This window comes from Ostrinia nubilalis, chromosome 15, assembly GCF_963855985.1.
Source record: "Ostrinia nubilalis chromosome 15, ilOstNubi1.1, whole genome shotgun sequence".
NCBI classification, from domain to species: domain Eukaryota; kingdom Metazoa; phylum Arthropoda; class Insecta; order Lepidoptera; family Crambidae; genus Ostrinia; species Ostrinia nubilalis.
In genome coordinates this window covers 15,701,003-15,719,396 of record NC_087102.1, presented here as the reverse complement: position 1 = coordinate 15,719,396, position 18,394 = coordinate 15,701,003, and the positions used below count along the sequence as shown (strand labels likewise).

The following is an 18,394-nucleotide window of genomic DNA, read 5'->3' as shown; positions in this document are numbered from 1 at the left end:
TTTGTAAACTTATTTTCAACACCTTCCCATTTTTATTAAAAAGCGTGTTGTTATATTTCCTAAGAGTTTCAAAAAAGATTTCCAGCGCCTGCATTCTCCTACCGTTTCATCTACTAATATTTCTTAACAAATACAAGCATAGTAGCAGCGGCCCGCGACTTTGTACGCGTGGACCTTTTTTTACCCCTTAGGGGTTGAATTTTGCAAAATATCGTCTTAGTGAGCACCTACGTTCTAAAAAAACCCTCCATGCAAATTTTGAGACTCCTAGCACTTGCAGTTTCTGAGATTTCGTGATGAGCAAGTGAGTGAGTCAATGCACAGTGACCTTTCGATTTTATAGATAGAGATCAGCAACGTAATTAGCGATTTTGCCCACTGCTTACAAAAAATAAATAAGTCAACGCCTCGAAGACCAATTACACTCGCGAGTTAAAAAAGTAAACTGTAGCTAAAGGCTCCAATAGGATCAAAAGTAAATGCCTTTGCTAACGAGAGCGCTACAAAAGGAGAAAGGCTCTTATAAGTTAAACGGGCAAAAGGAATCGAATCTTGTTTCGTTCGATCAAATGCAACGAACTAGTTGCATGGTAGGGTTGTCTTCAATTTGGATGTTGTGGGATATTTCAGCCATAACTTCAAAAAATACCGGAGTTACTTTTAACTGTGTTTATTATTTGTCTAAGCCTTATTATCTAAGTTTGAGTAATGAAATATCATTTTCAATCACGAATTTCAAATACAAATTCATATTATTTATTGCAAGTCAAAGTTTGCATTATCTATTAGGTAGGTACGATACTTGGAGCCGTAGCAAGGTGAATATCGTTTCGGACCAAACACAAAATAATACATATCCAGTTATCCAGTAAATATTTTTTCACAACCCTGGTGACCTCATGAACGGCCAACGGCCATAGTTAGTTTGATATGTATATAATGTACTTATTTCGTTAGAGAATGTTCCCTAGGAGATATCGCATAGTGTAAAATCACTTTGTGTACATATTCTCTCCTAATTTAATTAGAACGTGCTTAATCAACCGTGCTATTCCAAAACAATTACTTATAGAATCATAATTCATAAGTTTTTTTTTTTTTTTTTTTTATGCATAACAAGGCAGGTATTTGACCACAATCGCACCTGATGTTAAGTGGGATGCAGTCTAGGATGGTACATATCTGCCCTGTAAGTGCTTATTCACTCTCGCCTTGAAGAGGCCCGGATTATAGATTATAGATTAAGTTAGTAAGTATAAGTATAATAAGTATAAGTTAGTATATTTTTCTACGTGATATCCAAGTTTAGTTTCTCTCTTCCATTTCTGTTGACTAAATATCTATGAATCCTTAACTAAATAGCCACAGTGTAAAAACAAAACGTCGGTAAACGAACTTCTAGTCCTGATTTTCATTTTTCCTTCGTTGTGACATTAATTCTCCTAAAGGATGTTCTTTGAGAGGTCTGACTCCTTTGTGAGGCGCTCGTTAACAAGAGCCCGGTTAAAGTTGTCTTAATTTTCGAACGATACGATCTAGCACATGGTATCCCATTCGTATAGTTGTAGCATCACTACCAACAACAGGTTTTTTTTTCCTCAGCGAAGTAGTAATTTAATCATTCGGTTGTTGGGCTTAAGTGGTTAATAGTTCAAATTTTGTGTAGGTATATTACTGAAGTGCGAACCACGGTCCCGGATGCTAGTAGCCAGTCGATGTCAGATTAATAGCTATACCTATTGTCGTTCAAATAAAAATTAATAACTAATAAGGAATAAGGAATGAATCCTCTAATGATTATGGGAAACGTCGTATTGAATCACTGATATCCATCCCACATTTTCAACATCAAAATAGCGCTTCGAGATAGACTCGATTTTTTTTTTAAAAGACCCAATGTGCTAGACCAAGCTTATTTCTGCTTGTTAATTATGATCAATAGGCATTTCATTGGCACAAATCTATATCCCATTAATTTCTCGTGATTTCAGTATTCCTTCGGTCCGCAAACATATTTCCATCAACTAATGTGTGTAACTACGAACAAAATGGACAGCATCGATCGTCTGATTAGAGCGATATTTGTTTGTACAAATCGGCAATCAAATCCATCAGCTCGACCGCGGGTTTTGGTCGAATTTGTTATTAACACGCTAAACAGAGGCGATCGCGTTTATCAATATTGACACATTATTGCATAATTACAATGGTTTTGTGTTCCATGTTTACTCATATGCATGCAAAGTGAATTATAGCTAATTGGTAAATCATACAAATATTAATGTATTGTTTAGATCATTGACGTCTTGTAGGCTGTGTAAGTAAATGATGTGACAAAATGTCACCTGGACTGATTAGCGATTGTTTCTTTTGGTATAAGGATAGGATAACAATTTTTTTATCATGACTTTCCTTGAAACTTCTCAACTCACTGAAACTGAGAGAGATAAAGATTAGATTCTTACTTTATATCGCACCTTATTCTGTAAATTGTGAAGGATAAGTACATTGTTAATTCTGAAAGAAAATATCTTTATGAGACCCACGATTTCAACAAATTACTCGTCACGTTACTAAATAAAGTACACACTGACGTCAACATCACACAAAATACATATTTGTGCTGAGTTTCCTAATTTGAATTTAAATTATTTCAAACCGAAAACGTATTTTCATAATGTCTCCCGCAATAGCAGATTCGTCTCAAGTTTGTCAAACCTTGTAATAAGTCACCTGCCGCCAACCAAATCATATTCGCTTCAAATTGAACTTACAAACTCGGTCTTGCCGCAATTATTTTAATTGCTTCCCCGCCCGTCATTATCTCTTAGATTACTAGCACAGGGTAGCACTCTGGAACTTCTGGAACCCTGAAGATAATTAGTATTTTCGAGCAAATTAAATTGAATTCCCACGAGCATCTTGTACTTCGAAATTTGCTTTCTTGGCGTCGCCTGGAAGTATCACTCTTTACAAATACCATATTTTATTATTATTACTTGTCTAATATCAAATCAAATCAATCGAATTGGAAAATTAACTAGCTTGCTTAGCAAAATTATAGTGATTTTTCTTGATAGCAAATAGGTAATTATCAAAAAAAAATTTAAAGGTGCAATTGCGGTTACATAGCGCCTTGTTACTACCTGGCTTGTCCTACTAATAGGTATTATACGAGTAAATGCGAAAGCTTGGATATCTGGATGTTTGTTACTCTTTCACGCAAAAACTACTGAACGGATTTTGATTAAACTTTACAGTATTATTGTTTATAACCCGGATTAACATATAGGCTATAACTTATAACGATCTGTGACAAACTAAATTTCACGCGGGTGAAGTCGCGGGTAAAAGCTAGTCATCAATAAAAAAACCATTAAAGCGTCTCGTCTGGGACATTATAAGAACATAATTATGTTATTGAAATAGTTCTTGGAAAAATACTTTCAGTATTCAGTTCAAATTATGTTAAAACTTGTTTATAAACAGCAATTAACATATAAAATGGTCTCTGAGCTGTGATCTAAATTTAAACATGCAGGCCCAAATCTCAGAGATGTATGTTTGTAATGTTTTTTTATACTTTATTACCGCCCAGGGCGCCGTTCGCCCCTGGCCCCTGCAACTATGAATATTCCGGGGCCCCTCAGGCTCTAATTAGAATGATCTTGACCCAGGCTATTACCGAGAGCAGCCGACTGTGGAAATGAAAGAATTGTAATCGCCTGTTTAAATTGCTCCGGAATCTTCTTTGTTGCACAAGTGTGGCTTAATTTTCAGGACCGTTTTGTCAGTACAGGGTGCTGTTGGGTGAAATTGTAATTGTTGTGAACAATGCCCAGGGGAAACTTTTGTGATTTGTTAAAAAATCTTAGTATAATAACACATTGTAACATTTTGACTTTCATAAAAGGTGCTTACCTGAATGATATTATTAATTACTAGCATTTATTATTTTAAATAATAATATGAGGGGGTCAACAAGCTAATGGGTGATCTGATGGTGAGCGATCAAACACCGCACACAGAAATCTACAATTTATAAATGCGTCACAAAAAATCGTACATTTCTACGAAAAACTGTTCCCTGCAAACAACAAAAATATTTGCGTGCTTTGATTCTATTATTAAAATTGCGTGGTCTACTCTAAAAAAGCAAAGCCCAATGATAAAAAATGTGTGCGAGTTTTAATACTTGCCTTCCTGGAATGTAAATAAAAAGCATGTCAAACATCAACAGAAAAATGAAATATGTGAAAGCGAAAATGCCTTCAATAATAAAATGGCAGTGTAAAAGCGTTTTTATGAGTCCCAAAATAGATAGTACGAGTAAATCAGCGATCTTTAGGGTTAACGGCTAATAAATATCGCGTTTCAGAAATTGATTCGGAACGCGCCTGGAACGCCGGGCCCGTGTCAAACGAGTGGAATTATGAATATTTTATCACCTTCTCCTGACGTTCGTGGCGCTATGGATGGGGGTTGAGGTGACTCGAGATAAACTCATTTGAAATGACATAAAAATTTTAGGTGAAAATAAAGCCGTTAACATAACCATGAAAAAATAATAAAATATGGTAATTTTTCCTTGAAGCATCGTAGATGACTGCCGTATTAATAGCGTGTGCTAGGCACTTACAAAAACGAGTCATAATCAGGGATGTTATGAATATCCGTAACCGTAACCGAAACTTTCGGATATCGGAAATAAAAACATATCCGTAACCATAACCGATTCGAAAGTTTCGGGTAGTTTCGGATGTAGGCAGTTAATTTTTTTTTTGTATAGTATAATGTAAAGGCATAAAAGCCTGATTTACCTTTATCTAGTATCATTTTTTTATTACTTTTTATTCGATGTAGAGTGTGCGGCCATGAATGAACCGTGTTGGACAACTATTACTAGTAGCATTCTAAAACACAGATATCCGTAACCGTAACCGAAACTTTCGGATATCCGAAATAAAACATATCCGTAACCGTAACCGAAACTACTTATCCATAACATCCCTAGTCATAATATTATTTTCTCAAGCACCATGTTGCTTGCTAATCGGCGAGATCCCTAAAAGGTCAATTAAGGTCGTTCATAGAAGTATAATTAGTGAGAAATCCAAAATTCATTCGCTCTGCTTAAAATAGTGAAAGTTTTTATCCCACTTTACGAGCTTTCAGCTGAATTAATGTTTATGTAGCAGATACTGAAGACTTCTGATCTGCATAAACGGTGAACTGAAATCTGTGTTTTGAAAAAAGGGTATTTACATTTTTATGTTAAAATAAAACAGCCCTACTATTGCGATACATATTTTGTTTGCAATTTATTTACAACTTATAGTAACTAATAAAAAGAATTTCATATTTTTAATTTGTCTATTCAAACTGCCATCTAATCTATGGCAAAGTAGCATGCGTTGACTTGACGCAGTCAGTTTGACGGTGCCAAATTGAACGTTGTTTAATATTAAAAGAAGAAGAAGAAGAAGAAGTAATTTATAACCTATTTTCTTTTAAATATAATAACTAGTTTGTGCAATCAGTGTTCAGTGTATTGAGATTGCAGTTATTTAATTTAATGAAGTGTAGTGTTCATGTGTTAGCTACCAAAATCGGAAGTCAAGATTTGGAATAAGGTAGGTGATACATTAACTTACACCATCTTACTTTAACCAATGTCAAAAGTCTGTCAAACTCCATACAACAACGCCGGTTATGGTTATAGTTACGGCTAAAGAAGGCGGTGCAACTTGACCATATGTGGGTTTTTATTTAGTTTTTTTTGTAGTAACTCTATAGTTAGACTAATAGTCTGATATTCGTGTCCAAAATTTTTTAAAAGTTAATAAAATGTATCAGTATTTCTCAAAAAAAATGTACATTTTGAAAAAAAAAAGTGTGCTTTGAAACAGTTCAAAAGTTTTATATTTATAAATCATCATACAAAAAAAACACACACACAATTTTGAAGGATGAATATTAATCTTTAAGATAACGAAGAATTATAGCTATAATCCTACTTGTTACCAAATATTTAGATATTTTAAAAATAGTCCTTTTTTACCTTTCATACAAAAACCTGTTTGCCACCCTAGCTTTTTCATGTGTTTTTGTTTCATAAAATGCGATACGTAACTAAATTATTGTAAATTTCTTTGTATTATCGTTCTACAGTAATCGCAGTTTCTGTATCAAATTGATTTTCTATGGGGTGTCATAATGAATTGGCAATTTAAAGCAAAAAAACAAAATGAGTCGCTCTCATTTACTATTTCGTTATTTACTCTTTAGTTACGATTTATTTCTACTTTCCCATGGTTTCTGAACAATTCCGTATTTATTTTACACGGACAACAATAGCTGCACTCTGAATGGCTGTTGGCCTGACGTCTCCGCCATTACATCTATCGCGAAAATTAGTGAAAACGTGTGTGTTTTGTGGGATTACTTTTTCGTAACAGGCAGTAAAATCAGCGATTTTATATAGAACGGTAAGTCTTCATTTAACCATTTTTTGTAATACGTGTGGTACGAACATTTAGTAAACTTTTATATTTGCTGTAACAAATTTTATCAAAAAAATACTTGTTTCTGATCTCATTTTGTCTAATATTTCGTTACGTTTTTTACGAATTTCGTTACGTTACGAAAAAGTACAACATAATGCTGAGTGTATACTGTTATTACCTGACTAAGCATAGTAATATTCACTACTTAATTTATTTCAAAAAATATAGAGCGTCAATAACAAAAGGATTGGATACTATCTGCTTTACAGAAGTGCCACCAGCAAAAAATAATCAAATCATTTAGATTACGATTTTATGTGATTACTTCTTTTGTTTTTTTAGGAATGCCGCCAAAAACCAATGCCAAAAGGCAAAAAGCTTACAGAGAACGACTCAAAATGGATAAACATGATGGAACAAAAATAATTTTATTAAAATAGTATGAATGATTACTCCCTTATTTTATTTCTAACCCCTTAATATTACCCCGTATTTGGGTGCATACTTACAAATATTTCGAATTGAATAAATTTAGAGCATTCACAATATTTCGCCAATGTATAACAAGCCTTATGGCCTTACTATTTCGTTACTACCGTTTCGTTACGTACATTTTTTTTGAGAAATACTCGTATATGTTTTTACACTGATTATGAAAAAGGCTATTATAAATAATATGATGTGGTTATGAGTTGCATACTTAACCTTACCACGCATTATATGGAAACGCGTCATGATATAGGCGCATTTACAAAAAATACCGACGCATTAAGCGGTACATTTATTATTATTTACATTGTGCGAAGGCACTTAGCTTGATTTACCGTCAAGTGTGCTCGATTTATGTTAACTGACTTCGCCGTTAATACCGTACATTGTCACGACGAGTGGAGGAATCGTATTACGATCCTGTACGTCGTTTTCCTAAATATTTAACTTGGGTGACACTGCTCCACTGAGCAAATCGTTGTGCTTATTTTCGTTGTGGTCACAACTTCATGTCAATCAAGCTTTATACCAAACCATAAGCATTTTTTTTTATGCATAACAAGGCAGTTATTTTACCACAATCGCACCTGATGTTAAGTGGGATGCAGTCTAGGACGGTACATGACTAATATAATAAGAATGACTTAAATTGGCATTTATGAAGCGCTTTTATACATCCCACTATTATTTTAACTCTACCACTGCCTCAGGACAAAAAGTGGAAAAAACTCAGTCGCCATTGTCATTCTACCTGGTTAAGGATTTTATGCTCCTTTACGTATGAAACTATTATATATTATTTATTTACTGCGAACTACATTTAATCTGAAAAGAGCCATATGACCGATGATGTCCAAAGAATTATTTTAACTCTACAAAAATGATTCCTTCGAAGTGAAATTCGAAGTAATTTTCGTAAAACGTTCCCTTTTATTTAGAAACAAATACAGAGGAGTAGGAAAACGATATCAGACGTCAACTTAGTACAGGTCTGTTATATTTTATCAACCTTTGGCACTCACACTCTCTCAAAGGAACTCACTCGCCAAACACCGTATTGAAACTGAATAGGGTTGATATTGGCTTGGTTGGAGTGCAACAAAAGTTTGTACCATGACATCCGACCCACTTAAAAGGGAAGCAGCCCGAAAATATACGGAGTTACAACAAACATTGCATCACGCTTAACGAAATTAATCCGACTTCGCCTTGGTTTGGATGCGAAACTCAATTGGGTATTTTGAGACGAGGTGCTATGTTGCTTGTTTAATATTCAAAGAATTTTATCATAATTTTTTCAACAAAATACAGGGAAATTCAATCTTTGTTGTAAGTACGTTTATTTTTCTTGCCTTTTTAAAAATAGGAGATGGCATTCTCTCAAGTCAATATTTGTGGGTTAAAAGAGACTTAGGTTAAAAGAGACTTATGCCCATTTTCACCATCAATCCCAATTTTTTAAGTGACCCCTATGAAAACAAAGTTCCTGTTATGATGTTACCATAGGGGTGACTTAAAAATTGGGGATTGATGGTGAAAACGGGCACTACTCTTTTAACCTAAGCCTTCCTAACACGCTCACGCTTCATCCATGGATTCGTTTCTGAACAAAACCATGAATTTGAATTTTCAGTTCCCTTGAGAAACTTTACATTTTAGGGCAGCGTTTTGAGAACTATTAAAAACAACTTGAAACAACTATTATTGTTCTCCAGGTTCGTTAAAAGCAGGCATACGTGGAAATCACAAGCGCGTTTAAAAACTGCGAACAAGCAAATGAAAGGAGTTTAGTTGCGAACTCGCAGCAATGGCCGCCCATTGTCGCGGCGGGCGGGTGCGAACTTTGCTGTAGTGGAGAACCTGCGTGGGTTAAAATGGGATGAAATTTTTACGACGTAATATAAAAAGGCGATATAATTAGAACTATTTGTAATAAAATTATCACTTCACGGGATTTATTGCAACAATATCTATTTTAACGGTAAATAATATTTACCCTCCCGACGTTTCGGCTCGGTTGTCGTGAAGTGATAATTTTATAGTAAAAAATGCAACATAATAGTTTAAAATACTATTTGTAATATTTAATATTAGATCATCAAAAACAACAATCAGCCCTATCGAATCTTTGAGCATAAGATGAGCGTAAAATCTGTGTCCTCTCTTAAAATTTTGTCTCCCCAATCTTTAGTGGTTGCTACGAAAAAAATCAATATCGATTTGATTAAAAATGATTTTTCCTTTAAAAATATAGGATATTGAGCGGTTAAGTAAGCCTATCATCACAAATATCACAATAATATTCTCATAGTATCATGTAGGTACGAGTGTACCTACATGATAGGCTTACTGTGTGACTTAATTAGTGAGGGAAAGATCTTGTCATTCTCACTAAAATGTCTCTGGGGTGGTGGCGTAGTGAGGCGGGTCGTTACATTCCCTCTAATATGGTCGAGTGAAGCGATGGCTGGTTCACTCGTCATGTCTGTGAACAGGCGCTGCTTTCGGGGACTGGTCAATCCAAGTTATTCAAATTTATGTATGCGAGTCATTTCTACTAGTATCTTAATATGTAAGTCTAGATATTAGCACGTCACTACCTTGTTTAATATACCACGCAATCTTGTATACCCATTCTTATAAGATACACCATACAAGAATGCATGGTAAATTCAGTGAACTGCTCCTGAATCGAATGTACCTACTACTACTATTTCTATTTATTTATATTAACCGGCAGACAGTGGTGACTGAGTTTGTTGCGGCGCTTCTTCTCAGCACTTGCCAAATGTTGGTCTCGAAGCGCTGGTAGGGTAAAAAGATTATGAGACATGTAGAGGCTCCTTAACACTAGAAAGGCCGCCGTCCCATTTTTGTCCCACTCGCGAGTTTGATCGTCTCTAACTTTTGTATTTTTTAACGAAAGTCCATGAAACTTTTTGACTTTTTCTGATTTATTAAATTTTATCATTTTTGAATGTTTTTGATACTATAACATGAATAGAAAAAAATTAAAAATCGGTTTTACCTAGAAGCGCCACTGGGTCAATTTTGTCCCACCTTGGTATTTGCAACAATAATTCGATGAAGAGTCCTTGTTTCGAGGAGATACGAGAGTGGAGAGGTGAAGAGCGTTTAGGTGACTCGTGACAATGCAGAAATGTAAATATATTGTACTAGTTTTTGCCTGTGACTTCTCCCGTGAGAAATTAATTTTATCATAGAAAGACCTAATTTCTTTCCACTTATCGTTGTTATTTGACCAAATAACTGAATATTATTCTAAATTATAGCCTATATTATGTTATTCTGAAGTTTTAGCAATAAAACTGCAAAGTTTTATTAAGATCGGCTTAGTGTTTTTTTGCGTAAAAGAGTAAAAAAACATCCATCGGTCTAACCATGAATCCATACTCACTTAGTTCAAGTTCAAGGCATATATCCACCCATTCATCCTTCCTATCCATTCATCAGTCCATCCATCCTTCAATTCATCAATCTTTATTAACTTTTACATTTATAATATTAGTAGGAAGGTGGCTTCTAGACATTGGCCAGTTCATACATTGTATGATTTGATACATTTTTAAAATGTGTGACATATACAATTTTGAAAATTAAACGTACATACTTTTCATTGTAACTGGTAAAAAACTTCACTGTGTGTGTACGGATAACAGAAAAATAACCATACCTATAGAAATTCCTAAACACATAGTACACCAGAGAGACAAAAAAATCATACAAAAAAACTTTGTGCAAACTGTTCACTGTTATTTTTAAGATATTTATTTTTCTTTAAAAAATTATAATGACTAGTTAAAGTAGTAATTTCATAATTTTAATACAGTATAACACCATGTAATATATGACTATTTTTATATGAAATCAAAAATATCTAACTTTTAATAATTCAAAATTAAAATTGAATACATTTATATTTTTAAAGAAATAAGTACATATTGATTTAACTATATAGATAAACCTTTTTTTAAGGATACTACAAATAGTTTTAACCATAATGTTCATGCCTGAAACTAAAAAATGTTACAAAATATATGCTGGGACAAAATTGACCCAGCGGCGCTTTTAGGGGGGTCGTAATCTTCGGCACTTCTAGTGTTAAGAGCAAAATGACGATTTGTAAGAACTATTTATTAGTCCAAACAAATAAAGAAATTTTTTGACTTTGACTTTTTTTTTTACTTTTGGCATCCCCCAAGGATTTCCATAACGAATAATAGTCATGATTCTATTTTTAGCACACCTACGTTCACTAGATTTATCAGGATTTATGTATAACTAACTAACTACAAAAAATGTTCAATTTTCGCCAATAGAGGCATTTCGTTATTTCAAATGGACTTTATTCAGCTTAAAAAGAGGGGTGGTGGGAGAAGTTTAAATCCAGTGTCATCTCGTTCTTTTTGTGAGAAATTTATAGTCATTGAGATAATTTAAGATGATATCTGACATGAATTAGCTCTCTTGATTAAAGTTCTTTGCCTGAAAATATTACCGTAAAGTTCCGACGGGTGGAATTGAAAAATGAATAAATGATCAGGTACCTACCCACTTTTTTGAACTATGTCTTGATTAATGAAATCTAAGAAGTTGACTGATTATAGTGGAAGTTTTTGTAAATTTAGGTAACTTAGTAATGTAGGTTGTATTTTTTCACAGACATGTGTTGTGAATATATTGTATCAACGTTACCTATTTATTACAGACTTTAATAAAAAACCCGACCAATAAGTGAAGACTAAGTTTGTCCCAACTTTTATGTGTACCAATTTTTAGGCTTAATAAAAGAATACCCAGACGGCGAGTAGGGTTTGGCCAGCAGTCGGCACCACTGGACCAAGTTTTACATTAGTTACTTAGACAAAGTGAAAATATAAGTTTATTTCTTTTTAAGAATATCAAATATACAGACTAGTTAATAGCAAACCCTCTTCATCGTGATGAAAGAAACGATTTTAATCAGAACTGAAACGAGAGAAGTAAATTAAACATTTTCAAAGATAGCGAAGTAGTTTCTTTTAAAATATTTTACCTGTAAAGTTATTTCTTTAGTTTTATCTTTTTCTTTGCAGGGTTTTTGCTGCAAAGTGAAAATGTTCGGTAGACTCACTCTGTAATGTGTTTAAAGAACATGAATGACAAGTGATGAAATTAGCACTTCATTAAACTTTAATACACCACCAAGACAGTCAGTTCATACGATAGTACACTTTCTATATCCTACTTACAAAAACTATGGTCAAACGAGCAAGCACATTTACGCCATAAGATACCCCTTTTGCAGAGTACCTTCCCATAAATATAGGTACTCTATAATATTGTTATTATCATTATACGTTCACAAGTAACATGGCTGAAGTCTAGTTGCACTTAAATACAGGGTCTCAACCACTAGGAAACTGTAATTTATTTTGCAAATAAATCATACATTCATTATGACTACGGACCGTGAAAAACTGGACGGGATCTTCTCTTTGCCCCTATTTTATGTTTTTCCAAGAAAGTGAGATGTACTGCAAATTTATTCGGATAGCACCATCGTTGTTTTTGCTGGAACATCGACGCCCGGAGGCAGAGCTGTATAATTTCCATACATCATGTCGGTATAAATACATGCTTTCTTATGGCACCCCCAAACGCTATTAGGCAAAACAATGGGATTTATATGAGACGATTAGTGACTACCATGAGATACAGGTCGTTTACACTGATCACCGGACCACAAAATCAAATGTGGGGGCGATTTTGAATCATGCTGGTGACAAAATGTTGGTGCAGTGAAAACAAGCATTGTAGAGGTCAACATTTTTACTATATTACCTATCTATAATTAATCTATGTTTTTTTCTGTAAATTGATGTGAAAGTAAGAAAATGTTTTTATTGTCGTCATCAATAAGCTCTACTTCAGCTTAATATCTCATTTCAAACTTTTCTATTTGCTGCCTAGATAGCCTAATGATTCGCATAGCGAACCGAACTATGTCACAGGTCAAACCGTTTCTACTACTTTATGCACATGTACCACAAACATTGCGAAAAAAACATATCTATCTTTCTATTAAGTCATCGCTTCCTTGTTCCTCGTTCAGTCTTCACCTCACGATTCCCTCAAATCCACCATCTTGTGTAAAATCCGTCTCGGAGTGCCAAGGCGCGACATTCATTTGTCAACGCGCGCTCTCCTGACCTGCAAACGACAGGGCAGGCGACTATCAACCTTGATGCGGAAGTAACAAGGACCATGCGCTCCATATTCATAAATTCGTGCTGCTTACTCCTGTTTGAGGGTGGACTAGATACAATTTGCAATGGAAGTGGTTGTAGTAGGATCGCACATTGAAACCTTATCAAGAAGACTGTTGTTAAAACGTCTACACTTTAGGTAATACTTTTAAAATATAAGGTATTTTTAAATGTTCCTTACCTTATCCCTAAGGAGAGTTTTAACTGCACGATGACTACTTAGATAAGAATACTTGCAATGACTCCTGCTTATCACACTAACCTCTAATAGTCCAGTAGAATTAGCTTTTAAATCGGAAATAATTCCTACAAAAGATTTTATTGTTTTAATGGCTTCTTTGGTTGCCCATTAAGACTCTCCTAAGTTTTCGACTTCGACGGAGTTGTGCTTAAGTGGTGGGGGCCCCCGAAAGAGGCATTTTTTCGGTTTTACGGTTATACCGCGTAAAGGACTTACCCTATCAAAAAGTGGTCTTCATGACGGTTGAAGGGCACTTAATCCTGCATTGAATAAGACCAAATTCATATGTTTTGGACAAACCGTTAACCGCTAAAGTTCGGCAAAGTAGAAAATATACGTATAATTAATGACCCTCTCCACGTCCAATGGTTTGTTACCCACAGGCTTCCAAGTCTTGAAAAGGGTCACCTCAACCAGTGTAACCCTATCAAGGCTTACGAGCTTGATGCGCCTATCCTTGTTCGTCCCAGCCGTTCCTTAACTGCGGTTGCTGCACCTCTTCCTGGCACTCACCTGAACGACTCTGTGTTACCTACTGTGGCTGCCCCTCTTCCTTGTATCCTCCTGCATGACTACATTGCCTAGCCGTATGCCTGGTCTAAGGTTCGACGCCAAAAATCAACAACAACAAGTTCATATTAAAACGCTGAAGCGTTTTTTGTTTGTTTGTTTGAACGCGCTAATATTAAGAACTACTAGTTTGATTGAAATCATTATTTTTGTGTTGAATAGCTCATACATTGAGGAAGGCTATAGGATATATACAATCACTCTACGACTAATAGAGGCGAAGCAGTAAAGAAAAATGTTGCAAGCACGGGAAATAGTATTTAAACTATTTTCACTCGTACGAAGTTGATTTTGTGGCGTCGAACCTTGGACCAGGCATATGGCTAAGCAATTAAATCGTACAGGAGGGTACAAGGAAGAGGGGCAGCCACATTAGGTAACACAGAGTCGTTCAGGAGAGTGCCAGGAAGAGGTGCAGCAACCGCAGTTAAGGAACGGCTGGGACGAACAAGGATAAGCGAATCAAACTCGTGAGCCTTGTTAGGGTTACACTGGTTAAGGCGACCCTTTACAAGGCTTGGAAGCATGTGGGTAACAAGCCATTGGACGTGGAGAGGGTCATTAATTATACGTATATTTTCTACTTTGCCGAACTTTAGCGCGAGAACGGTTTGTCCAAAACATATGAATTTGGTCTTATTCAATGCAGGATTAAGTGCCCTTTAACCGTCATGAAGACCACTTTTCGATAGGGTAAGTCCTTTACGCGGTATAACCGGAAAACCGAAAAAACGCCCCTTTCGGGGGCCCCCACCACTTAAGCACAACTCCGTCGAAGTCGAAAACTTAGGAGAGTCTTAATGGGCAAGCAATGAAGCCATTAAAGCAAAAAAATCTTTTGTAGGAATTATTTCCGATTTAATCAATTTTTGTGTTTAATTCTACTGGCCTATAATGAATGTGTGAAGATAAATAAATAAATAAATTTGTTGTCGTCGGGCCGAGAATCGGCATTCACTCTGCCAGGTAGCAGTTTGTCTGATATGGCGTTCTTGGGTCGCTCATAAAATAATATCGAAGTGAAGGGTTTGAAAACCAAAGAATTCGCATCTCTGAAGCAAAAAATCCGCCATTTTAGACCAGGCTTAGCCAGGCATAGGTCAGGCTTTTTAGGGTTCCGTAGCCAAATGGCAAAAAACGGAACCCTTATAGATTCGTCATGTCTGTCTGTCCGTCCGTCCGTCCGTCTGTCCGTCCGTATGTCACAGCCATTTTTTTCCGAAACTATAAGAGCTATACTGTTGAAACTTAGTAAGTAGATGTATCCTGTGAACCGCATTAAGATTTGAATGCAAAAAAAAAAAATATTGGGGCCTCCCCATACATAGAACTGAAACTCAAAATTTTTTTTTTCGTCAAACACATACGTGTGGGGTATCTATGGATAGGTCTTCAAAAATGATATCGAGGTTTCTAAAATACTTTTTTTCTAAACCGAATAGTTTGCGTGACAGACGCTTCCAAAGTGGAAAAAAGTTGCCCCCCCCCCCTCTAACTTCTAAATGAAAAATCTAAAAAAAACATATGATGTACTATCGCCAACAGTGTTAACTGCCCATTGAAAGTCATGTCATCTCGTTCTATCGCAAAGAATCGCCATTTGATTAGAGCGAGAGCAAAAACGGAAATGGATAGTTAACAGTGTGGGCGTGTGTACATTACTATAAAAACTACCAACGAAAATTGTTTTGAACAAGATCTAGTAAGTAGTTTTTTTAATACCTCGTAAATCGTAAACCGCTTAGGTATTACCGCGTAATCTTTCATACAAATAACTTAAATTAAAAAAAAAAAAAAACATAAATCAATGGTACGGAACCCTTTGTGCGTGAGTCCGACACGCACTTGGCCGGTTTTTTGTGAATACCTTCTCCGTTTCATTACATTATGTGACATTCACGCGGGATAGGGGAGCGAAGTGGGCTGCAGTCAATAACAATAATCACGCGATTACCTAGAGTCGTCTTTGATTTAAAGTAAAGCCGCTCATTTGTGACGATGGCTGCCATTCGGCAAGAGACAGGGTGCGCTCACGTAGAAGAGATTCGGAGGAATCACATTACTTATGCTGGAAGGTAGATGGGTAGATGACTGTGGTAGATGTGACAATAAAGGGTTTGCAGTTTTGGGTTAGATAAAATAATATTTACTGTGTCGAAATTTTGCTTAGTTAACTGCAAGTGCTTGAGTAATGAATTCAAAGAGTGTTAACTCCAACGTCCCGTGCATCTTACGTTCATGGATAGTCAAGACTTACCTTGCTAAAAGTTCCAAAGCAAAGTAACATTATCTTTTTTTTTTATGCATAACAAGGCAGGTATTTGACCACAATCGCACCTGATGTTAAGTGGGATGCAGTCTAGGATGGAACATATCTGCCCTGTAAGTGCCTGTAAGTCTTTACTTTATAGTAAGCTAAATAGATGTAGGTCGTAATGATTGGTATTAGCAGAAGCGTCCATTTTTCATTATTTAGATCTCATTGCAAAACGTTCTTCTACATATGCCTAATGCTAAATTAATGAAAGAAATATAGCTAATCGAAGAAGGAAAAACAGTACCAGAAATCTAAATTACTACTCTGTTTTAGGCCTGTATGATCTTTGGTCTATGCTACAATTAGCCTATACCTTAAGCTTGGAGTAGGGCATAGGCATATTTACTTTTGCTCCTCAAATAAAAATCGTGTCAGCGATCATCAAAAACATCCACTATGACAACAAAACATCACATGCCGCATTAACCGCGCTAAATATCGCGTTCTGCAATAAAAATAAACACGACCCCTGTTTACCTGCGCCGGGTACAGGGTACAAGTGTACCCGCTGCAGGTATGAGGTAGTAATGCACTAAAAGAGCGAGAGACAAGCTTCGCCCGCCATTAATTAAAAAAACCACGCTCCAATTCGCAACTTTCCGTGCGGGCGCCACAGCTGAGACCAGATCAGTTTACTCCAACGGAAGACTAAACACAATTTAAAAAAATAAATAAATGAAGTAAAATAATGTTGACCGCAGGACCGTTCATTGTGGAAAACCTTGGGGGAGGCCTTTGTGCAGCAGTGGACATCATTTGGCTGAGACGAACGAACGAACGTAAATAATGTTGATTGAAAAATAATTTTCAAAATGTCTGTTACTAAGTTTAGTTCTCTATGAAATGAATAGTATTTATTTATAGAAAGCCATGCCAGCCTCATTATTTTTGCCTATCAGTCAAAATGCTCAACTCATATTAATATCAATAACTTATTTACCCTAACAGAGTGCATATTGTGACTTTAAGTTTTAATAGGTTGACAAAACACTTGAAAGTTGTCTTTATTATGTACTAGCTTTCCGCCCGCGGCTTCGCCCGGGTGAAATTTTGTTTTCCCTATCCTATGTCCTTTCCCTGGACTCAAACCAATTACTGTGCTCAAACAATCTCTATGCCAAACATCAAAATCGATTCAGTGGTTTAGGCGTGAAAGCGACACAGACAGACAGAGTTACATTCGCATTTATAATGCTAGTAGGGATTGTAGCAAAACAGATTTCTGATGAATAGTTTTTCATGTATTGTTTTATCTTGTCTAACTACATTTCTAGCGAACTCTGCAGGCGCGGGGAGGCACCAGAATATCATTCCCGTAATTAATAGTGATTCAGCTCGCTTCCGCGCTAGATGTCGCCACCGCGTTGTTTTTGTCATTACTGTAATTATTTTCTGTGCGAGCGTGATTACTCGTGTTTTTAGATATTCATTTTTAATGGAAGCCCCGGTTCGGTGGTGGTTTAAGTTTATTAAAGGATACTTTGATCATACAATGTGGCAAATTGCAACGCATTGTTTCTGTCTTCCGAAAAAGAAATAATGTGATTTCGTACATAAAAGTTCGTTACTATCAGTTCAATAATTTGGCGGATGCGATGTCTCCGGAGATAAAATAAATATTTTTTCTTTTTCATAATTCTAATCAAATTGTCACAAACTAAATCGCTATTCTATACCATCATTAGATCGAGCCCTTCACTTGACTGGCGACAAATATTGACATCAGCAGGCAGTCTATGCAAAATGTTTACAGATCGCTCTATTTGGCTGCCATTTAGAGCGCTAATTCTACGTATTTGATTAGCTGTTTAGGTGACAATAAGTGATTACAAACTGTAACCTAATGTCGTCCACTAAAATAGAAAGTTACATTAAGTACTCACGGCTTGACGTCAAAACATAGGTATACCCTATGATATTATATAAAAACAAAAGCAGATATGTTATAAGCGCTCGCGCTGTGAATACTAAAATACGTCCCAATTGGGACGTCTTGTGTTTA

The 18,394-nt window shown here is 35.8% G+C and overlaps 1 long non-coding RNA gene across 1 annotated transcript; it reads left to right on the top strand.

Moving 5' to 3' along the window:
* Positions 1–5,860: 5,860 nt before the first annotated feature.
* On the top strand, positions 5,861–6,958 carry LOC135078554 (uncharacterized). The gene is made up of 2 exons (XR_010258643.1): positions 5,861–6,488; positions 6,849–6,958. It is a non-coding gene; the product is annotated as an uncharacterized LOC135078554 (long non-coding RNA).
* The last annotated feature ends 11,436 nt before the right edge of the window (positions 6,959–18,394 follow it).